The sequence below is a fragment of the Phodopus roborovskii genome, unplaced genomic scaffold (assembly GCF_943737965.1).
Source record: "Phodopus roborovskii unplaced genomic scaffold, PHOROB, whole genome shotgun sequence".
Classification (NCBI taxonomy): Eukaryota; Metazoa; Chordata; class Mammalia; order Rodentia; family Cricetidae; genus Phodopus; species Phodopus roborovskii.
The window spans coordinates 30144452-30169749 of record NW_026126540.1 but is presented as its reverse complement, the minus strand read 5'-3'; the positions used below and the strand labels follow the sequence as shown (position 1 = coordinate 30169749).

The 25298-nt window shown below is 41.1% G+C and overlaps 1 protein-coding gene across 2 annotated transcripts in view; it reads right to left on the bottom strand.

Annotated features, from left to right (window-relative positions):
- Positions 1-25298, bottom strand: part of Tbx15 (T-box transcription factor 15) — a 98648-nt gene that overhangs the window by 44942 nt on the left and 28408 nt on the right. Inside the window, exon 1 of one of the 2 annotated variants that reach the window (XM_051199021.1) lies at positions 9999-10097. The exons of the other annotated variant lie outside the window; for it this stretch is intronic. The gene's annotated coding sequence lies outside the window, so the exon portion shown is untranslated. Of the gene's footprint in view, positions 1-9998; positions 10098-25298 lie in introns of those variants that run through there. 2 annotated transcript variants of the gene reach the window in all.

Genomic DNA, 25298 nt, shown 5'->3' with positions numbered 1-25298 from the left:
CATCATCTCTAGCAACAACCACAGCTTTGTCATTATCCATAGGGAAAATATGTCCACAAGAATCAAATCTATCCAATCTCCCCAAGTCCTCATCCATCAATTCTGAAAAGAATCAAGTGCTGCAGGACCAACCTACTTCTTACATATAAGTTGTTTCTGACAAAAAAAAAATTGATGGTTTACCTTTAATCTTTAGTCCAGTAACTATCCTCATCAAAAATCATTTAAAAGTTTTATAGATAGACTCTACATGTCTGAGTGTAGTTTTATGTCTTGGGCTCATCACAGCTGTTTTTTATCCCTCCAGCACAGGTCCAAGATGTGAACAGCTGCTGAGTGACAAACGTCCATCCTGGCTTGATTGAAATGTCATTCAGAAACAGAGCCATTGTAATATTAAACACTCAGCCACAGACAGAGGTGTGTTTCCAAACTCTATTTGTCTCTGTGATACCAAAAGCTCCTTATTTATCATGAATAGTGTAACATGTTTAAAAAAACTTCTCAAAACAAGATTTTTCAAATAGCTTTAACTTACATATGATCAAAGTGTTAAAATATTTTCACCATTTAATGATATAAAATAAAATTTGAAATAGACACTGAAGGTGGGGTTCAGCAGAAGTTTTAAATGTGTGGTTTCATTACTGAATGTTCAGTAAGGGGACAGGGGAGGGGGAGAAGCGCCACTGTACTAAGTTGGAACAATTGTCAAAGGTAATGGGTTGAAATGAGGGCCATGGCTGGGAACTGCTAAATAAGAGACTCTCCCCTTATCACACTGTCAGAAACAAGACAAGGACTCAAAATGTGATACTAAATGGATTAACACAAATCAATAGCCAAGTCACTTGACCACAAAGGATCTGTTTTCTCATCATGGCCTCTGAAAGGGCAAAACTGGAAACTTTCAGAATCTTTTCCAACTCTGATGACATTGAGAATGTAAGAGTCCTCCCCAATACCAGGATACCCGGGAAGGCTCAATTAAAAAAAAAAAAGTATAAAAGTGACTTGAACAAGCCAGATTAAATGAAGAAAAAGAATGAAGACCAATATTTGCACTGCAGAAATTAAAAGATTGACTAGGGATTCAGTGAGTAGCTACAGTTTCAACCAGGCTAATCAATTAGTACCTATGAGCATGTGGCTCCAGATTATACACCATGTATATAATTAGAAACAGAATGCAGACCATGAGAGTTTTCCAATTAGTATTGATGTACTGTGGGTTCATGGAGTGATTGTTGTGTGCCTAACACTGTGCTAGATTTTGAAAAGTACCAAGGAGAAAGAAAGACTGTCTCCAATGTATTACAAAGCAGTTAGACATTGGAAGAATTCAGAAATATTCAGAGACCAGCACAGGTAACCCCAACACTGTTTTCCACTGCATTATACATAGAATCTCACATGTCTTGTGAAAATCTGGTAGACAAAGAGATTTGAGAGGGTTGCAAGAGAATGTGAGAACCCATTGCTACTAAAAAAAGGGGGGGTCAAGTTTATAGTAGGATAAGCAGTGTTTATATACGAAGAGAATTTTCAGAAGCAGCTATTTGTATTACTAGAAATATTCTAAATTCCCAGAGTTCCATGTTCACACCAAAAAGAGACCATGAGCTTTTTACAGATTGTAGGCTCAAGCCTATGAGTGAAATCACTTGAATGCACTCTTTAATGTTCAGTTCTCAGTTATTTTGTAGCTATTGTAATTTGAAAATAAAATTGGCCCAGTATGTTCAACAGTTTAAAAAATATATATATAGAGTAAAAGCCACCTGTGAGATCAGCTACCATACAAGAACCTTACAATAGCAATCTCAAACTCGAGATCAAGATCAACAGTCTGTAATAAAGTTTAATCCTTTGTAAAAATACATTTCTAGATGCACTAGATGCAGAGGGCCTAAGTCAGTCTCATGCCAGCTCCTGGTCTGTCAGTCCAGAGTTCATGAATTCCCACAAGCTCAGGACAGCTGTGTCTGTGGGTTTCTCTGCCATGCTCTTGACACCCCTTGTTCATATTCCTCTCTTGTACTGGACTCCCAAAGGCCCTCTGCATCTGGGTGACAGTTGTGTAGCTTGGTCTGTTTATGGGGCTCCTAGCAGTGGGACCAGGACCTGTCCCTGATGTATGAGCTGGATCTTTGGAATGTACTTCCATGGTGGCAAAACACATAAAATAAAGGATAAAATTTAATGATTAAACCCTTAAAAATTAAAAATGTCTCTGGTTGTTTCATTTTGGCAGCTTTTGGCCTTCTCTCTTCAATGAATACAAAAATAAACATTAAAAACTAATTTAAATGATCCCAAAAATTTCTTCTTGTGAATAATATTTCAACAAATGGTATTTCAGTAAACCAGGAACACAAATGATAAATTTATACACAGGAATGGTAAAGAAGAAAACTTGAGGAACCTGATTTGTGTTGATTACATTGTATGGCTCATAGGGCAAAACCAAAATACGTAGGTAACTAACTGTTCCTATCCAAAATGGCTACTTCAAAAGAGGGCATCTAGCCACAGCTCATAGTGTCACCCATTTTCCGCATCTAACCAGTTTTGCTTTATTAACATGAATACCATCATATTAAATTCCCACAGGAAATTTAGTTTAGTTTATGAATCATAGCAATAAACATGAAGTATATATGCTTCTAGAATATATACAATGGTGTGTGGGTGTGGGTGTGGTAAAGCACATATATAGTCTCCATTTTGTGGACTAACAAATTAAAACCAAGAGAAATTTAAATCCAACAAAGCAGAACGCAGATCTTCTGCCCCCTCGTTCAGTGACCTGCTCTCCCAAGATCATACTAAGTTTATCCCTGACCAAAGCAGCTGACATCTGTGTAATGTTTCTTAACTATCTTAACTATGCGTGACTGAAATGACTTCAACCAGTTGATCTTGGCTAAGACACATAGCCGCTCTGGTGCTCAGTTTCCTTAATCTCCATAGCACAGCACATGCATTAGAGGAGCTATGAAGTCCCTTCTAACACTGATATCTAATGGACAGATTTGGAGTGCAACTAAGAGAGCACCAAGACTAAAGACAGAAAAATTCCACAATAAGTTGATTTGGATACCATAGATACAAACTGCCTCAACTACATACAGTTAGCCTTTAATGGCACTCAATATCAAAATTAAGCATTATTAAAATATTTTATAGTGAGATGATTTTCTTGTACTCTAAACTTACTAAAGAAACACACACACACACACACACACACACACTTTTTTTGAAGCAAGCCCTTAGCAAAACCCAGTAAACAGCTTCATTTGGCCTTGAACTCACAGCAATCCTCTTCCCTCACCTTCCCAAGTACTGAGATCATAGACATGAGCCACCACATCCAATATTAGTCAGTAATTTTCTTGACTCATTCATTGTACAGTGAAGAAAGCAAATTTACTTCTGTGGCTCCCCCATTCCCCAGCTGTGGGATCATCAAAAGTCTCTTTTGGTTAACTGGGTCTCAGTTACCTTAGCTTTATGATTAGAAGCTAAGGTTTTAAAACATAGTACTATATTTAAAATCATATTTGTGTCCTGATGATAAAACAATATATTGATTCTGTTGATAGCAATTCAGTCTTTAATTTGGGGCACTGAGGTGAACATGGGGTCATGAGCACTATCCCAAAGCATTCAGGTTTAACACCATTTGACCTCTCTCTTTGTGCCAAATGTTAAAGACTGACTGCTAGGGCCTCCAACATACATAAAGAGAAAGTTTTAGGAACATTGATCCAAAGATAAAGCAAATGGATATCACAAGACTCCAGGAAATGACATTTAATTGCGACAAATGTAAAACATAGCTTCAATAGCATCAAACAAATTATACTATTTTTAGGTAGTAAAAATAGCAGGAATAAGGATTTGGGTGTTTTCAGAACCCATATAATGGCCAGACTTTAGAGTACATAAGGGTAGTCTGAAGAACATAAGAGATGAAGGTGGAAAGTCAAGTTCAACTAAACTAAACAGCTGTTAACTGAGCATTTATTATGTGCTGAACATACTTCTAAACTCTTGGGTTGAGATAAGCAAAACATGTGATCATGTGGAGCTTAGAAATTGTAAAGACTCTGGATATCAGAATGTAGACCACAGCCTTCATTCTCTACAAACTAAAATGTGATTTTATGTGAGTATGACTGTTTTCTTTTACTTCCAGACTATAAGCCAAGTTGAATTCTTTGTCCTGTGTAAATGAAGGGTATATGATAGTCTAGCTTCAGCATGGAAGACTTGTGACAGAAGACAGCCACAGAAGTAGAAGTTTCAGATTAAATGCAAAATATCACTTCCTTGGGACCACAGATGAGTTGTCATATTTCCCCTAAAGAAATCAAGTTTCAAATGACTTCAAGAGAAAGATGCAACTCAGACATTAATAAGCACTTACTGACCTTTTTCCTACCAATTACTAATTCATGACCACACTGAGAATATTTCCCACCTAGTGTTCACAAAGCAGCCACTCCTTGTTCTTTTTCCTAAGTTCCAAACCTTCTAAAAATCAAGAACCCTTGGCTGACTGGGGAGTCTCATTCCTGCCAGAACAGATACCAGAATTTTATAACCCAAGTGGTGCCCTCTGCATCAGGCACAAGAAAACTGTCCCAGAGTCCCTCTGGGCTGAAGTGGAGGCTGGTCCTGGGCTGCCAAATTTCAACGTAGCTTAGAGAGAAAGCTGGTGATGAAATTTTTCATAGAGTAATTCTAAATATGGAAAAAGCACAGTATTTGGCATTAACCTGAGTACGGACTGAGCCCAAATTTGATACTCCATCCTGAGCTTCAAGAGACTGACCTGCAACCCAGGTTGGATTAGACTAAAATCATGCTGATAGCAAACACTCAAATGAGCCTATTAGATGGCTTCGGTAATGGAATGGAGTCCCAGAGCTCTCCATGCCCTCCAAGTTCTATTTGGGAGAAAGGGGAAGGTAACCTGAAGCATGCAATTCCTGTGCCAATAAGCCAATTAAGGAGACTAAGAGCTCTTACCTCTTTAGCTGCCCAAAGCATTCTCCACCTAATAAGCAAAAGCTCACCCTGTGACACATAGGACCACATTAAGGCACAGTTACCCCTATGGTGCAAGACTTGTGAAGGAGCTTCACACAGCAGCCGCAGCAGTCACTATTTTTTTGATCTATTTCTTGTTGAGCAGGCAAAGACTCAATGCCATGGGAGGTTCAGCATTTCAACCCTCTGGGTGCTTCAAAGTAGAGGGGGAAATGCAAGATGCGAACTTACGTTATTTCATCAATTCACAGGAACTCTATGAACTAGGGTTTTGGGTTTTTATTTATTATTTGCTAAGATGTTTTGCAAGCAGAAATTAAGACTTGTTTGTGAATAAAGGCCTCTCTTATATAGTATAACTGGTGTTAGAATGGGACTTGAATTACTCTGTCATTTGACTTGGTGTTCTTTCCACCCCACACTGTTGCTGGTGTGAAGATCTGGAAACTTCTAAGCTGTTCAGTTACAAGACAGTTCCCTGGGAACAAAACTGTTGCCAATTCTTCCAGGAGAGGAGAAAAACCAACCAAAAGCACATGGGAATTTTCCTCCTCCACAACCAAGATAGCCATAATCAGCAATATTTAGCATCCCCACTTCTATTTAAATATTATTTTATCAGGAAGCATAAGTGTAAACAGTCTCTTGTTGTATTTCACTTCCTATCTCCAGTCCTACTGGGTGAAAAATCAAAATAAGACAGACAGCAAAGGTCACTGTCAGTATCAGATGTCCTTTTGCTGATAAGCAAAATAACAGAAGGCATGGTGGTTGGAAAGTGTTTTTGGGCTTGGGGGAAAAAAATCAATGACAACATTGAAAAACATGTCAAGGAAATGGAAACAGTTCTCATTTATGCAAATTCTGATTTATTTAGATTTAATTCAGATCACATTTCAGGACTTAGAAGTCTCCCAGTATCCTAAGTAGATAACTGTGCTTAAAGAGAATTTAGCTGGTGATAACAACTGTGAAAGTACTTCATAAAAAGATGTGTCAAGAGAGTTCACCAATGCCAGAAAATGGAGAGAAGATAAGAGATATACATGGGTCTTGGATTTTTGTTTGTTTGTTTTTCAATATAGCCTGGCTACTCAGCTCTGTAGAACAGGCTGCCCTCAAACTCACAGACATCCACCTGCCTCTGCCTCCTGAGTACTGGCATTAAGGGTATGGGCCACCAAGCACAGCTGGGTCTTGAATTTTCTAAAATAATCCTAATTTTAGATTTGTTTTACTCTTCCTACAAAATTAAGTTTTGAGAGATTGATTTTTAGTTCAGATAATATTTGTGAAGTATAATGCACAAATAAAATCATCAAAAATGGTCCTTAAGCCACGTGACAACACCTGTGCTAAATACCTTGCACCAAAAGTCCTTCACAAGTTGATTCTAACCAACTGAGTTGTCTTTCAAAACCTACCAGTGAATTTTAGAGTAGCTGCTGTCAACACGGGCCTCTTTCTGGGGCTCTTGGCATTTGTCCTAGCTAAAGTGACACATCAGTCCTTACCTAAGCCAGTGCATTTTTGTTCTTTGCAGCCATGACTTCCATCTATTCATCAACACCCCCAATGGCAGTCACTGCTATTGTATCACTTGCATCAGCCATCGTGATGCTTTACTTCCTGTAAACTGGAAAAAAAAAAAGTGCTTTCCTCAAAAGACCCCAGAAGAGTCTGCTTTACAACTTCTTAGAATGTTCCCACTAGGTACCAATTAACATACAAACATACCATTGTGCTAAACACCCAATTCTAAGCAGCAAGTGTAATTTAACTGTGACTTCTGAGGACGGTGTCCTTAGTGGTGCTAATTTCCAACACATCAAGAGGATAGACATTTGAGCACACCCAGAAATACACAGAGCCCTGCAAGTGACACTCAGGAGACCTCCATCTACACAGTTATAACTCCACAACCTCATCACATAAACACAATAACCTCTTCAGTACTCTAAATCCATCCATTCATTCAATCACATATTTGTCTAGCAAATAATTACTGATTATATGGTCTGCATCAATGATATGTAGAAGGCACTGAGTTGGATTTTTAGAAAGTCATTCAGAGAGGGAAGGTAGATTAATGGATAATCTAAAAAAAGTAGAGTACCCCAAATCCAGCATGGCAATTACGGCTTGGGATCTAAAGGACAACATTCTAGAATTCACCTTATCTCTTTCCAACTGTTTGCCTTAAGGAAGGACTTCATCTCAATTATTTTCATCATCTATAGAATGCTATATCATTGGTGACTACTTTGTAAAACTTTTACCAACTACTGGCAATATGTGTGTACATGTGCATTTCCATAATTACATTATCAGTACTTTTTAAAGATCTGGATACAATACTACTTTTCACATACTCTCAACTGAAGAGGGAAAAAAAATCACCAAAATTCCATGGGAATGTAGAGGCAAGAGCAACCTTTTAATCCAAGACATATTTTCTAAGCAAAGACATAGTGACAAAAGAGAAGGAAGATCTTCCAGTGTACGGGATTTAAAAGCAAGTGTGGCAGTAAAACCCACCAGAAATGTATGAAGAACAACATTGCCTGTGTCAGCCAGATCACACCTGTGTTAGTCCCTGGAACATTATCTGGCACCTGCTACATTCTCAGGGACATATTACTTATTTGCTACTGAATGGGTGGATGAATGAAATGCTACATTTTAACAGAGCAAGATAAAACATCTAGGTAGAAGAGATGGTCAAAACTGATCTGATACCAAATTAAAAAGTCTTAATGTTATTCTTCTGATCTTCTTCCAGAAGACAAATATATCCCTAGTGGTAAGGTGCCTTAATTGCATACTCCCAGGAAAATCTCCTTTAAATCCTAAGGTTGCCTGTCTCCTGACTATACAGACTGAACGTTGCCTGTGAGATGTGTTAAACAGATTGGCAAGTTCTGACTTAAAATATTTCAGGGGCTTCAAATGGAGGCAGTGAGTCCAGCTGCTTCTGTGAAGTAGCAACCATTGTCATGCACCTAAAAAGCACTCAGATACTGTCTCTCTCCCTGAAAGAACCTGACAAGAAAACATCCCTTCAGTCATGCAGATAAAATGGATGGAGAATCAAGTCCAACAAATACTAGACATAGTGGGACTGACAGTGAAATATTCAAAGGCAGAGATAGCACCCTCCTGCGGGGAAGGAATGGCTCCTACACAGACTGCAGCTGAGCCCCTGGGTTGCTGTGTAACATTATGTCTGCTGCCTGCAGCAAGATGCAGCTGTGAGGTAAAGGAAGGAGCACCAGCCACGAATAGAGTTGCACAAATTCAAATAGATGGCTGTGCAAGAGGCATACCTTTTCTGAGCAACATTTCTTTAAGTGGAGATAATCTAGAGATACTAGTGACTCTCAGTACAGCCTCTGGCACAGAGTAGGACCATGTTTTATTCTTCACATCATTTGGAAAGGTCTATGAGCTCTTTGAGTCATTTCCCTGACCATATCTGTAAGAGAGAAAGTCTGTGTTCTTACAAATAAAGAAAACTATAGGCCAACAAAACGTATAAAATACAGAGCAGAAAAGGATCACTGGTGAAGAAAACAGGTCAGGACTAACATTTAAAAAGGATGATATTAGGATACATGGTAACTAGGCAGGAGCTAAAGTGAAGATGCAATGCAACTGTTGACTAAAAAAGATCATTTCTGTAGGATCAACTTAAGTGCTACTTCCCCAGCCACATCTGGATCTGAAAGAAGAGAGAAGGAAGACTACCAAGAGCCAACTCCCAAGGGCTGTTTATAAAAAAGTGGAAGGGATGCAGGGGTAGGGGGTGGGGTGTCCAGGAAAACAAACTCTAGCCTTGAGCAGCAAAGAAAGTGACCTTTGCTGAAAAGGCAGGTAAGGCTTCATCCAAAGAAACACAGAGAGAAATAAAAAGGATGTGGGAGACAGGAGGGAGCCCTGACTCCAGCTTGACAACCATGTCAAGAGTGCTCACACTCATCCCCTGATCCAAGATGAGGAAAACACACACTATGGGGGGGGGAGGAAGATCAGTGTGTCATTGAAATTCCTGTTGGAAGAGGGGGTAGGGTAAAAGTAGACATTCTAGATCTGCGAAAGATGGACAAAGTAACATGCCTGGGCCTCAGAGGTATTAAAGAGAAAAGAGTCTATGAGGTTCTTAATAAAAATATTAACTCATCTACCATCCCATGTGTAAACACCAGGAAGTCCGCCAGGCATAGTAGTAGTGTGTACCTGTGACCCCAACACAGAGGAGTTGGGGCAGGAAGTCACAAGTTCTAGACAAAGCTGAGATGGGATAAATGACAAGACACAGACAGACAGACAGACACAAAGAAAAGAGAAGTAGAAAAGAAAGAATAAAAGCAGGAGTGAGGGAAGGAGGAAGACAGAAGAAGGAATAAAAGGAGAGGGAGAGAAGGAAAGGGGAAAGGAGAAAGAGAGGGAGCTAAGATCAAATGCTGTGATATCAGGAAAAAAGTTCCCTTTGTGGACACAAGGCAAACTCTGGAGGCAAGAGAAATGCCCTGGATTCACACACAGTTTGTCTTTGTCTTTATAACTTGCTGACTGAGCTTAAGACACTTGCAAATCCCAAATTCTACCCTCAGACCTCATGTACCAGAGCCTCCAGGGCAATCTCAGCCTCTTGAGTCTTCTCTACCTTTCTTTTCCCTATTCCCAAAAGAGAATGCATCATCAAAGATCCCTAACCCCAGGGTGGACATTAGGTGATGGCCAAGAAGCAGCAGGTGGGGTCAGTTAGGAAATGCTGATCTGTCCTCTGTGCAGAAGACTGATTTGGGAGTCACAGAGTCAATATGTTGTTCCTAACCCTATCTCAGACTCCTTGAGTGATCTATACAAGGTCACCGTGACTCCACCTGCTTCTCACCCAACAACTTGGCTGCAGCCCCTCAGTGTTTTCCCAGACCTACCTACTTGAAGGGTCAGAATGACCTTTGAAGAGACAGTGTCCTCCAAGTATGCCAGCAATTCAGGAGCTGACAGCTTCTAAAATAGCTGGTGTGTTTGTGGGTGTCTGTTGCTCTCTGAAGGAGTGGCAGTGTGGCTGGCTGCTGTAGGATTTCCATGCCAAAGTCACTCCTTCCCTTCTCCCCATAAGGCTCCACCCTGCCTCTTGCCTCCTGGCCTAGGAAGACTTGGAGCCCAGAGGCCATGGCATTTAAACACTGTCAGAGTTCCCACTTCAATTCCCGTAATGGTGCCAATTCAGCAACTGTCATGATGACCCAGCCTGAACTGTATTTAGAAGCTTCAGACATGGCACCATGTTCCAACCCATCTCAGAATGACAAGAGATTTCCTGAGCACCTGGACTTGTGATTAAGTGCCCCTCCTCCAGGAGAGTGGGGGTCAAAATGACTTTCTGCTGATGATCTGTTTTCTCTTCAGGAAGGGAAGAACCCCTCGTTGGAGTCTTGTCTCAGAGTTACTTTCTGTGGATGTTATTGTATAATATTATTTAGAAGATCCATATTTTCTAAAGTTTGTGACAGATGTCAAAAGAGAGAAGAGTGAGAAAATCATTCAGCAAATGAGTTCAGTGCTACACTCATGAACAACTAGTACAAAGATAAATGTCCCTGTAACTAGAGTGCTCAGGATCCAGATAAGGACACAAGCTGTGCTTGGACTTTATGGGGCAGTGGTAATAACTCAATTCATCTTGTTCGCAGCTTCCAACACTTTCTAAAAGTATCCTAGTAGAGTCCCATAATAATTGCAAGAAAATTCCTTTTAGTGATAAGGGAAAGTCTTACACACTTACACTTTAATGTAGTGTCTTACACACTTGTACTTAGTTGTACACACACTTTAATGCAGAGTCTTACACACTTATACTTTAATTCAGTGTCTACCCAAAGAAGCAGGCCGATTACTCATACCTCTAACTGGGTGGGCTGTGAGCTTGGGGGATTGCTGCACACAGAGTGGCTCTAGGCTCTTACTGCTGATAGATTACAAGAGAAAGGAAGATTGACCCCCAACTCTCCACCCACTGTCTTTGACCAGAGTCCCTTAGAGATACCCTGTCATTTAAAAGGTAATAGTGTTTGGCCTTTTCCCATTTCTGGGCAAGGAACCAACACTCAGAGAATGTGGTTTAGGATCCTGGCATCTAATCCATTGGAGGATTATTCCCCCCCCCCAGTACCATTCAGATGGGTGTTAGTCATCACCTCCCTTTGTTCTATAATAAATTCAACCCTGGCTAATTCCAAGCCTCTATGCATCACTGGAGTTTAAAGATGGCATTTTGACAGGTCAGCTATTTAGAACCAATGGACCACCAACCACTCAAAAATTTTAAGACATTTTAGGAACACGTGGAAATAATTTTCCCCAAGAATTCACAAGTCTGGAGGATGAGATCTTATTGATGGCATATGAGCAGTTGTGTATGTTAAAATTTTATTGTATGTACTATATTCTATGTATAATCTAAGTTGACTTAACAATGAAGGTAGGTTTTCCTTATTATATGAAGTATTATACAAGTGTTATCAAGTACAAATGTAGTTATGTAGAGCATGTTTACAAAAGCAAATAAGACTATAAATAAATGTACATTGAGAACCTATTTAAAAATTAAAATGTCATAGGTAAGGTTATTTCACAGAGATCAGATATCCAACTATATTTTTTGTGTGTGTGAGATAGTATTTCATGTAGCCCAGGCTAACCTTAAATTCCTTATCTTCCTGATTCAATCTCCCAAAGAAACACAGGTAGCCCCTCTACCTGTATCTTCCTTTGCCCTCCTTCTTTGTGTTCATGCATGTTGCATACAAGTCAGGTCCTCCAGGAGAGGCAGCAAGATGCCCTCTGTATATGGGGGCTTTTCCCTCCAGACAATGCAACTACTCACACTTTCTTATTCTTTTTCCCCATGTCTCAGAAAAACATTAGTGACACTGGAGTCCCATGCTCACTAGTTTGTTGCTGTTGTTGCTGTTCTCATTTCCCAAAACTGCATCAAGCTTGCTGCTGTGAGGTGAACAGTCCAGTTCCCTGGCTAGGGACATGTTCTCTGTCATTGGCCTTAAGACCTTAGAAGAAGCCTCTACACTGTATTCCCTGGTGGGGTATGTGTGTGTGTGTGTGTGTGTGAGAGAGAGAGAGAGAGAGAGAGAGAGAGAGAGAGACAGAGAGTCAGAGAGACAGAGTGTGTGTGTGTGTGTGTGTGTGTGTGTGTGTGTGTGTGTGTGTGTGTGTGATTGGCACTAAGGAGCTGCAGCTCCCTGGGAAAAGCTGGGCACAGCGGGTGGTGAAGCTGCCCCTGCCAAGGCTTTCCTAAAGGCTGTAGTGGCTGAGTCTGCCAGAGCAAAGAACACTGTGGTGAGCTCTGTTTGTTTGCTGCCGAGAACCTCCTTGCTCCAGAGGCTCAAGGTCTATTTTTACCACCCAGTGACACTGAAGACGCTTTGCTGTCATCAAAGTGAATGATAAATAGAATAAATCAACTCTGAATTATTCATCATTTTATTGTAAAAAAAAAAAAAAAGGGGGGGGACCTTGGATTTTGAATCTGAAATGTGAGCCTTCATTCTTTCTCTTCAGCTAGATGTCACCTGAAAGACGCCACCTTCCCTTGCCAGTGCTCTGCTGACCCAGCTGTGAGATGTAGACAAGGAATCCTACCACATATGAACCAGAAGAGTATGATAATGCACACGAAAGCATTCTGTAAACTATAAAGGACTTACAATATACATCTTCATCACTGTAGCTAATCTTTTCACACACAGCAGTCTCTTGATGTACTTCAAACATTGCTAAATCCAAGTACCATGCCCATTAGACATGAGAAAACATGAGACTTAGGAGCAATGTGGTTTGGGGAGAAGCCAGTATTCTGGATCCTGTCTCCTCACTCATCCTCAATGCCACTCATTCTCCCTCGTCTCCACACCTCCGCGTTGGGGGGTGCTTCATTTTCTGTTGCTAGACACCATTGCCAGGGTGTTTGTGATGATGATGATAACCACTTGCTTCTGTGAGGCAAAAATCTAGACAAAATTGTCTTCCCAGTGTCTTATTCCACAGCCTGTGATTTCTTAAGGTATAAACCCATCACAGGTTATCTTGAGGTACACCAGAGACAAGAGACCAAGCCTGTGGGGCAATGGACTTAGTCACGTTTGTTTCATTAGCTTCTGAACCATCTCCCCAGTGATGACCCATTGAAGAAAACATGGTGCAAAAGACTCTATTCTATCTTGAGTGCATTTTGCTTTAATCTGACTTTCTATTTGTCCACATATAAAGCAGCCATTCTCTGATAAGAAAAGTAACCTACTACTCAATGGGAACAACCTGGCATCTCCTTTAAATAGGGGGACAAGTGTCTCCCAAAACACAAGTCATCTGATCATTGATGGTGGCAGTTGTGAGCTCAGAATTAAGACCCAAGAAGCCAAATTTCAGAGGAGAGAGTGCCAGATTGAATAGTGATGTCAAAACAGTAGCATTTGTGCCCGGTATTCACTATGACAGTCTTCCTAAGGTTCTATAGAAGGCCTACCTAAGTTATCACAATGTCTCCTTTACCTGATCTCAGAGAATAAAGTATATGATGTCACTGTCCATATTGTATGTTGCTCTTTCCATGTGGTCCAGGTTCTCCAGGGACCTTGAAGAGGCCACTAATCTTTCTCCTCTGGTGATAAGGTCATCATGTTAACAAACTTCTACTCTGACACAGTTGTGGTTTTAATGGAGAACTAATGTCTTCATCAGTATCTATGCTATTTCACACTTCATTTCCTCCCCAACTCTTGGATGAAAACCATCCAGTCCTGATGATTTACTTTGTGGGAGCTTCTTTCAAGTAAGTTTCCTTCTCTGGGGATGCCACGCAAGCACTCCCAGGGCTCCAGCTGGGGAGAACCCAGCCTTTAAACATCAGTTTGTGTTCAAGTCATTCAAGAAAGCCAAAGACCTTAGCAGCCAACTGGCTGTGAGTCCCTTAGTCCAGGCCTTCAAGCGTGAGGCTAACAGAAGCAACTTCTATGCCTTATGCCCCTTTGTCAGAGTTGGATTAGTAGTTCAAGGTGATACAGAGGGCCAGGGCTAAAATGTAGGAGGATGTGGAAAGAAAACAGATGTTCTGAAATTGTGATCCATAATTCAGTCTCTACATCTCTCCATGAGTTTCAAATTCTCAAAATTTCAAAGAGGCAAGAATGGTCTTACATATCTTTCATTTGACACACAACCTACCATCCAGCTCAGCTTCCCCAAGAACATTTTGATATCTATTTATCTGTGTTCAGGATGCAGCTGCACTCCAAGTTATCTACTAACAACTTGCTTGAAATACCAGACCCTATAGTGAGTGCTCAAGAAATATTTTGGTTTTCACTTAATAAATTTCTAAGTGCTGGCACTTAGAGGACTGGTTTGGGAGAAATGAACAGAAAGCACTACAACTCTGTCTGGTACAGTTAGCACTGGACTTCTATTTGAGGACAAAAGATACATGGTCTAAGCATGCTGGTTTGTGAAGGGGAGATTCTTCCAATGACTTGAGACCTATGACTTCATTAGTGAAAGCTCTCTACTGGGAAGGGGCAGAGTAAAGATTAGGAGGAAGGACTGAAGATGACACAAGCTATTGCACATCCAAGTCTCATAGGTATGAGGATGACTCATTCTCCAGGCAGCACGAAACCAGAAGTTCTAAGAATATGGTCTCAATTCTGGTCTTCAACAAAGTAAATTGAGGACAAGAGATATGTTGGACCTCTGAAGTACTTGCCAAGAACATCAAAAACTAATTTATAAGAACCTTGTTACAGTGCAAGCTATAGATGTAAGCCCCAAGGGCAGCTTTCCCACAGAAGCCTATGTGAAGGTGCTGGTTTATGAGGTCGTTTTGTTGTTGTTGTTGTTGTTGTCATTGTAGTTGCTTTAAACGAGTATCTGAAATCCATTTCTTCATAAGAATGGACCTGTCTTCATTCCTCATAACAATAGATATAATTCAAGGACTTCTAAAGAAAAAAAGAGCCAAGCAAGGTGGTGCCTACGACCCCAGTTCAGGAGGCTGGGACGAAAAGACTGAGTAAGTTCTGGGTCAGCCTGGGCAATATAATGAGACTCTGTCTCAAAAAAAGAAGAAGCTGGAGATGTAGCTCAATTATATAGAATGACACTTAGTGACACACCAGCATACCACACACAAAGCCCTGGGCTCAATGTCCAGCACCACATAAACTGGAAATGGCAATGCACCCTTATAATTCTAGCACTGCAGAAGACAGGAAGATAGGGAGTTCAGAGTCATCCTCAGCTACAAAGAGAGTCAGAGGACAACCTTCAATTCATGAGATAGTCTCAAAAGAGGAAAAATCTACAAGGTTGTGGTATAGCTCAGTAGCACAGCACTTGCCTAGAATTCGTAAGATCCTGAGTTTGAACCACAGCATTGCAAGAATGAAGAAATGAAAGAAGTGCAGGAGAGAATGAGCTGTTTTCTCCAAACTTGTTGGTACCCCATCATCATACCTCAATATGTTTCCTATTTCTCACGAGAAGAGCAGCTGGGTCAGTCAATGTGTGATCTTGGTTCCTTGCCAATGAGACAGTGAGAACAGAAAATGCCAGAAGATCACAACGGCACCCTGAAAAGCACTGGTACCAGTTACCCACCCACAACACAACATGTGGCAACTTTCATACTGCAATAAATTTAAACTTGTTGGAACCGATAGGAACATGACTTAATTCAGGGGCCAAGTGGTTGCAAGCAATGACAATAGCATACTCCCGAAAACAAATAACCAGAAATTACAAACTGATTACATCTGCAATGCCATAAGACACCTGGTTTGAAAGAAATTGTCTCAGCAGGGAAGAAATATAAATAGTTTCATGACCCAGTAACTTGAAATCAAACCCCAACTGTCAGAATAGCAAAATAATGAGAAAAACATTTATCTCTTTGACAATATGAGATTCCTCCTCCAGTTGGCTAAATTCTTAAACTAGTCCTACATTCACTTCTGTAGAGTTCCATGCAAACACCAACTACTTGTGGGTGCCCTCAACAGGAAGCAGGGACAGCCCTCTGCTGAGGAGTAGCAGTGACTTGCCTGTCCAACTTTCTCCCAGCTGGAGAAAGGCCACTGAGGCATTTGGGTAACAATAATAACAGCTGTTGGCTCCCAGCCCAGGGTAGATCTGTGGAATCCTGGGCCTTCGCCCTCCCCCGCCCCCGCTGGCAGTTTCTGTACTCCCTTTGGCAGCCATTAAAGTTCACCTGCTCCAGCCGCAGGTGCTATTTTCTGCCTTGCCTCATGGCCTGGTTTGTGTCACACTATGGTTCCTAAGGACAGGTAGGAAAACACACAAAGGTTATCATGACCTTGGGCTGAGACTGTGTTCTCACCCTTGACAAACCACACTGTCTAGTGAGCAAGGTTGCCTGCTCTGCAGGTCAGTGCCCTAGTCCCTAGAAGGACCTCACTCTTCCTCCAGACTCGCAGCCTTGACTAGGTTTTGACTCTTATTTCATCCAGCCACACTGTGCTACAAGCATGAAAGGGCCCAAGTCTCTACCAGTGTTACATATCTAAGTGAAGGACTTCAGTGGGAAGTGATACAAGTATACTACAAGGCTACAATAAAAAATACTGATTCTCGGTACACAAAAACCAACCATGCCTTTAAGCTGAAATCAAGACTCAATTCTCAAATCTTTGGGGTGCAAGTTTTCACCTTACCAAGACCAACAGTCTCCCCCTACTCTTTTTTTCTTTTTTAATTTAAATTAGAAACAATCTTGTTTTACATGTCAATCCCAGTTCCCTCTCCCTCCCATCTTCCCATGACCCCTACTGACCTCCCCCCCCCATCCTCTTTCTGTTCCTCAGGAAGGGTGAGGGCTTCCATGGGGCATGTTCAGAGTCTGACATATCATTTGGAGCAGGGCCTAGGCTCTGTGTCTAAACTGAGAGAGTATTCTTATGTGGAATGAGCTCTCAAAGTCCATTTGTGTACTAGGGATAAATACCAGAAGCCCCATAGACTGTCCAGGCCTTTTAACTAACACCCACGTTGTTTAAGGATCTGGACTGGTCCTATGCTAGTTTCCCAGCTATCGGTCCATGAGCTCCCCCTTGTTTAGGTCAGCAGTTTCTGTGGGTTTCTCCAGCCTGGTCTTGACCCCTTTCCACCTACTCTTTCTATAGGGCCTTTTACAAGCCTTAGCACCAGGTGCCTCTGCCCTCTTTCTACTGAGCCATCTTCCCCTCCCACACTCCTGAGCATACAGACACCACACCCTCATGCAGAATGGCTGACCTTCCCTGGGCAGGCTTAGCCATAGGAATTTCAACACATAGGAGCTCAACGGCACCTCTTTTTTGCTGTTGAGCTCCTATGCAAGGAGCTGTTTCCTTTTTCTAGGACCCACAAAAGATAGAAATCAGGTGGTTGGTTGTTGTAGTTGCTGTTTTACTTGAAATTCTATCCTCTGAGAGAAGGAGGTGCATAAAACCACAAGGAAAAACAGTGGTGAACCAGAGGCCTCCAGCACTTGAAAAGCCTGTGTTTCCATATTTAGATCCTCCTTCAGCTCAGGACTCTTATTGGAGTGTATAAATAGGAAAAGTAGCATGAACATGAGCTGGAAGAAATGGAGATATTGCATTATTTGTTTTTAATAAATAACTCAGTACTGGCATTTTTCCATGGTGCCAGGGACTGGTTTCTAGGGAAAACCTATGGCTAAGGGACTTTCCATTGAAATTTGATTCTATCACTAAGGTCATTGAGGGCATTGATATCTTTTCCGGGTTAGCAAATGGTAACCTTACTGTCATTAGAGAATTGCTGGTTTAACTCATTCTAAACGTTCCCCTTTGTCTTAACCCCCTGGTTCAGTCACCCAGCCAAACAGAAGATGTGAGTGTGATGTAAGTGTGGGACAGAGTACAGAGGCAAGGAGGTGAAGACCTGGGCTTGTAGCCTTACTAGTGAGAGCACTGGTCTAGTGTGTGAGAGGCTCTTTCTGTCCACTGGACCGCAGGTAAACAAACAAGATGGAAAAGAGATACAAAACAGAGTGTGAGTAAACGCTAACTCCTACATAGCTCCGACTGAAATACAATGTCTTCCCTCTTCTCACTGACACCCTCACTCAGAGACATGAACCCTCAGCACCTCACTCCTCCTAGAAAGAAAGATAAGGAGGGAAGCTCAAAATTCTACTTAATATATTTTTAAATAAAGTCTCATTATTTTATAGTACACACAAGATTTCAAATGAGACTGGAAGATACTGGAGAAAAGGCCATGAATTTTGAAGGATTCAACACCTTCTTATTAGGTCTGTGAGCGCACAAATGTGCATCATCATACATGCAGGTAAAACACTTATACACATAAAATAATCATTTTTAAATTTATTTATTATCGTGTATATGAGTGTTTCACCAATGGGTTTGTATCTGTGCACCACCTGCATGCGTTGCCTATGGAAACCAGTAGAGGGCATCAGATCCCCTGGGACTGGAGTTACAGATGGTTATAAGCCACCATATTGGTGCTGTGCATTGAACCTGGGTTCTCTAGAACAGCCATTGCACAGCCACCAAAGTAAACTTTTCTTTTTTAGATTAAGGCTATGTACATATAACAAATGTGATATCACACATAGGGGAATTATCTTAAGCCCATCTCTTCCTAACCTAGAGCTCACATTTTATACACAGGATTTGTTTCTAAATTGTTTTAGGTCAATTGACATGACTGACATGAGCACTGCAAGCCTTTGCCCACCCTTTAAAGTTCGCATAATCTGAAACACCAAACAAGGACTAGATCCTAACTCAAAAATTGTCACCGACCATGAGGTCACTACTATGCATATGAACACCTGGAAAAACTTCAGCCTGATCAAACACCTTGCAGAGGGTTTTGTAAGCCCTAAACTGATATCACGTCAAATGGTAATGAGAAGACTAAATATCACAAAGCAACAAAGTCAGATTAACTCTGGAGAGCAAGAAACACTAAAGGAGTTCCCTTACTTGGCTTGCCAAAGCAAGGATCAAGGGAAGCTTGAAGTAGGTGGAATATCACAGTCCTGGAACAGAGGTCAGGTATTTGACCTTTTCCTGGCTTCCAATGATATCGAATACAACAGATAAATTAAGACCAAGACACAAGGCAGTTCTAAAAGCACCAGCTTGTCCCCAGGAGATCCCAAGGATGGAGCAATCATGCACCAAGAGCCACATTGTATCCTCATTGGGAAGATTGCCTGCTAACATGGTCACATAGGGGTATAGTACACACACAAGTGCCTTTTCAAAAAGCCCCAGAGTATGATCACAGAATAGAACAAACTCTTTAAGAGCATTCTCTTGACCTAGTAAGACGTTCTAATGCAGGCAGGACAAGGTCAATGGAATTCGCTGTGCCCTAGTTCTTCATTAAGCATGTGCACGGAGACAGTGATTACCTAAAAGAGCAAGAGAGCTCATGTGCTTAAAGGAAAGTCTAACCCTTTCACTTAAGGTAAGCATGCCTACCAACAAATCTCAAAGATAGAAAACATTCTGGAATTAATAACTCAAGCTAATATTCATTTCACCTCAGGGGAGTGCCCTCATCCAACTGTTGGTTTCCACAGTTGAATGACAGGAAGACCTCAGCTTAGTGTTTCTGCAACATTTGATAGCTCTCTGCACAGCACAGATCTCAAGTTGTTTCAGAACCTGCCCTCACCACAGTGAGGGAAGGTCCCAGCATCTCAAGATTTTGTGCTACCGGCTTCATGGGGCCCAAGAGTAGGAACCAACAAAAGAAACAGGGTATGTAAGGTATCTTTCCAGAGTGTGTTTCCATAAGACATAGACACCATTGGAGTCACTTATGCGTTGTCATTTCAGGATTATGAGAAGGAACTTCCTTGCCCTTCCTTTGCCCATGAAAAACATCTGGACCACAGCTTTATTTGCATATAATATGAATTGTTGTTTTGTTTTGTTTTGTTTTTTTGAGATAAGGTTCCTTTCTGTAGCCCTAGCTGTCATGGATTTCAGTAAACCAAGCTGGCCTCAACCTCTGAGATAGGTCTACCAAGTGCTGGGATAAAAGGTATGTGCCACAACTATCCAGCTTGAACTTCATACCGTACAGAGCCTCTTCCTTTTAAAGGGAGCTTCAGCCTTTTAAATAGAATGTTGCTTTTTAAAAAGAGAGGGAGAGATGTTGATGAAAAGAGAACTCACTCTTCAAAGGAAACTTCGGACCAATCCCAAAGAGTGTAAGTTAACATAACAAAGACTACAATTTCAGGAGTCAACAAATCTCATTCATTCCAAAGCAATTGGAGCTGCTCCAGAGAAGCAATCAGTGACTGAATATATCCAAATTGGAATGCTAATAAGTATAATTCAGGTATTTGCCCCCAAGTTAATTACAATATAGTGTAGACAGTGTGAAAATATAAGACTATTAGGCCAGAAAACAAAACTGATGTATCTTCTGCTGTCAGACAAAATAAGAGCCCCTGCTCTACAGCCATCAGGAAAAAAAAAAAAAGTAGAGAATTATGTAATCTTAGCCATTTCTGACTTAATTGTTTATTGGACCCTACCCTAGTCTCTAAGGAAATTTTGTGGCAATTTAGTGGACTCAGTTCTTATCCATAGCAACATATACTTCTCTAAGTATGCCCTATGGAGATCTACAGTATAGATTTAAAAACATCATTTATAAAATAGTCTATGTTTCCAGGCAAGGTTAATGTGCACAGATTTCCATTAAAAAATAAATCTAAGATCATCAACAAATCAACAAGCAGATGAACCAACAGAAGTATGTTGAATGAGCAGGAAGGTCTACTTCAATTCTTAACAAACATATCTAAATACATAAATTAAGTCAAAACGATAACCTAGTACAGCTGGGTAAATCCCATCTAGACTTCTTATGCAATACAGAAGATCCAAAAAGAGCTTTCTAGGGCAAATATGGATACCATCTCATAGCAAATTGCATGGTGCAGTGAGCATGCCAAGTGGTCTTAACCTATCAGCTTTCCACATGGAATTCAAGATCCATCTCCAATTAGAATCCAAAAAAAAGCAACAAATAAATCAATTTAAAATCCTACTGCTCTTGGAACAGCCTGATGAACCACAAGGGACAAAATTGATCAAAGAATGGATGGTGTTACAAATGAACACACAGTAGCAACTTTGGAAGGATTCCCCCAGACCAAATCAAGACAATGTATGCCAAAATACATATATACATGTACATATAACACACACAACATCATACACACACACACAGAGGGGGGGGGAATGAAATGAAATAGGTAGCATTCACCCCACAGTAAGTAAACAAATAAAGGAAAAGTACTCCTTATAGCTAGTTAAATTTGAAGTGGAGACAAAAATAACCGGAAAATGTGATTAGGAACAATTAAAATGACTCCCCAGATCTGCTTACCCGTTTCCAGTGTAGCAAACTACTTTTGCACAGAGGAGAGACCCGGCTGATACCAGCTAGTCAAGTGATCAGAGTTAACATCTCCAAAACTGGGATAAACCAACTTCACCAGCTTTTTATAGAGAGCACTTCAGACATTTCACCTTTACAATATTCCTATAACACAAGCCCTAGCCAATGGGCAGTCTGAAAAGCAGCTCATCCATGCACTTCATAAGTTAACAAGGTCAATAAAGAAGGCTGAGTACGAGTGACAGATTAAAGGAACTTTCCACTGCAGGACCCTGCTAGAACCCAAATGGTAACAAGAGAGCAGGCCCACATCTGATCCTGAGCTTATTGCTGCCTTGATATGAGACTTCCCAGCCTACAGAACTATGAGAAATACATCTCTGTCCATAAGCCTCTCTTCATGGCATCTTAGTTGGAAACTGAAGAAAATAAAACAGTGATCCTGGATTAGGAATTGGATTAGGAAAAATAACACTAGTAAGGAATATTTGGACCAAGAGTGACAGAGTATGGTGAGATAAGCTGGGACAATGCATGAGATCTGTATTTTACCAGCAGATCTGCAGAATGCTTTAGGGTGAACATGTGGACACACACTTACACAGAGTAGCAAATGGAGGAGGCTGGAACTGACGAAGCAAAGCACAGGAAGAGGAAGTTCAGAGAAAGTTTCCAAACTTCTGTAAATTTGAAATCACATCAAAATAATCACTTTGAAAAAAAATAGCTACATCAGAGAACTCAGGGACATTTGTACTCTCTAAATATGCCGACAGCCCAATGTTTCAGAACTTACACCAAAAATTCACCTAACAAAGCTGAAGATTTAGAATGAGTTCTCTGGTTCCTAGATTATCCCATTCATAGGAGAAATCTGAAGAACCAGATTTGGTTACAGATTACTATTTTTGATTAATTATGTCAGTGTTAGGAAAAACTCAAAACTACTTACAGAAAAACAGTGGTTTAAAAACACAATCATACACACAAAGATAACCAAGGAAGGAAAACAGAGTAAAATATATAATCATTGTTGCGCCAATCCAATGAGTGGGCAGACCTCATGCCTCTAACTCAGAGTAATGTCTTAGCTGCCACATCCCAAGCTTATATTTTTCCATAGAAGGAAGTCTAGCAGGTGGTGAGTAAGATCCTGGATAGAATGTAACATTCAATATTTGAGATAAATAATATTTCAATACAACACTCTTTAAAAAGTCAAAATTAATAAAAGCTTATAAACAAAGTCATCAAATATCAAATAAGATAAAAGACTATATGAAGATAGTCTTCTCCCCCCAAACAATGAATAGGGTTAGATGAAATTACAAGGATGGAGCCCTACTCTGATTGAATTAGTACCCTTACATAGACACATACCAGAGAGCTTGTGTTTTCTCTTTTTACCAAAGAAGAACACAGGAAGAAGGTATATATTTAAATTTCAGGAAGAGAAGAAATCTCCATGATTACACTTTAATGGTTTAAGTAAGAGGAATCTGTGCTCTCAGTGTGGAATGCTGAGTCCCAGGCCAATGTGTAGTATGGCTGGTGTCTGGTGAGAATTATTTCTGGCTTTACGTGTCCACTTTCTTCCTCTGTCTTCAGAGTGTAAAGAGAGAACACAACCTCTCTGATGTATTTTTATGTAAAGGCATTAACCCCCTCCCAGCCAGTACCCCATAATTTACTAATATTTTTGACTTGTTAAGCTTTGTTGAGGTGCCAACCAAGTCCCCAACAACTCTACCTGGCTTTCCTATCCTGGGAAAAGAAAACATGGCAGTTGGAATAGTAATCAAAAGGAAAGATTGTCAAAGCCTTGGTGGTACACCATGTGTTCCAATGTTATAAATATTAGTAGAAACTATAATTTCAAGTGTCAGTCATTTATCAAATGGCTTAATAACTTTCATTAGATGTATAATAGGTAGGTAGTAGATAGGTAGGTAGGTATGTAGGTAGGTAAGTAGGTAATAGAGAAATTAAATACAACTTCTGGTCAATTTCCTTGTAGGAGAGGGAGAATTTCATAAGAGAAAGGAAGGAAAGGAGCTAAGGACTCCTCTGTGTCAAGATCTGTGCTAGCTGCTTCCTATCCTACCGTATCATCCCACTCCAGGAGCTGGGCTGTGCAGGATGTCTGCTCGTATGCCAGAAAGCGTTCAGACAAATAAGGTCTGTATTTAGATATCTGCAGGAGACCATGCACTCTCCCTCAGAAGGCAGAAAGCTGATTCTGCAGGTGTCCAGGGCTTCTGCAGCTAAATGTGAAATATACAAGCTGTCTCAGGCTGGTGCTGGAGAGATGATGTTCCTTGATGTTTCTAGTCCCTGCCCTCTGTCAACACTGTTTGGGCTCCAGACCTTGGATATGGAAAAAAAAAAAGCACGCCATCCTTTGCCAATCTGGGTTGACTCCTGCCTGGAGTTACTCGTGGGCAGCATCTGGTTCAGTACAATTGCTCTTACCTGCCTCCGAGAATCCCCTTAGCACTCAGAATACCAGCAAAGCGCACAGCTTTGTTTTCCAGAACAATGTCAGTTCTACTCTAGACCCATAATTCACCATTATCAAGTAGTGAACAAATTTAGCATTCAGCACAATGAGAGCTATGTATAGAGTGAATGAGAAATTGATAGAATCTGAAGGAAAGGCCAAAAGAAGTACACATATCTGCAACAAAGTCAACACATCTAAAAAAACACTCTGAACCTGGAGACAGGAACCAGTCTCTCCCACTTGTACAGACACCTGAAAGATGTTGCCTCAGAGTTCAATAAAGAGGCATGTTTCCTGCAACTTCCCCAGAGTAGCCCTTAGTGGAGGCCAGCTTCTCTCACTGTCTTCTGTACTCCCAGAGAAGGCCCGGCAGCTTGGAGATTGGTAGGATAATGATAACCCTGTATGATGGCTGAGGATTCCCTGGAGAGAAAGAAACAGAGAAAGAGGGAAGGCAGAGCAAGGGAAAACATCTGGCAGGAGCAGTGATCTGAGAGGGGTAGGACAGGGGACCCCCCAGCTACTTCTGCCTCTGCATTTGGCAGCCTCTCCATCTTGTGTTTATGGCCCCAACGTGACTTTCTGCCCAAGTACACCCACTAGGCTTGCACTGAGAAAAAACTTGCCACCTTCCACTCAGTTCAAGTTTCATCTGATTCACACCCATCAAGCTCTGCTTTCCAGAGCTCTGTGCATTTTTGCAGCTGAATGGAAACAACTAGATGCAGAGCACATGTAAAGAACAACTGCAGTATTTCAACATTGACACGAGTGTGTGTGTGTGTGTGTGTGTGTGTGTGTGTGTGTGTGTGTGTTTTGTATGTGTGCATGTGGAATGGTGGAATGCACCTGTGCATGCACAAAGGTAGAGACCACAAGTCAGTATTGGATGTCTCCCTCTGTTCCTCTCTACACATTCTCTCATTGAACCTGGAACTCACTGGATGGTCAGACTGGCTAGCCAGCAAGCCCCGGAGAGCCTCCTCTCTCCACATCCCAGCAATGGAATTACAGACATTCAGACCACACAGAGATGCTTCTGTGAATGCTCAGGGTATGTAGGCAGGTCATTATGCTTTCACAGAAAACAATTTACCCTGTGAGCCAACTCCCCAAACTCCCCATCTCCTTTCTTTTAAAGTGACTGACTGAGTGACCAGACTTGGTGACCCACTTTCTCCAGGTTTTAATGTCCACAACTTCCAGCTACCTAGGTTGCTAGAAAGGG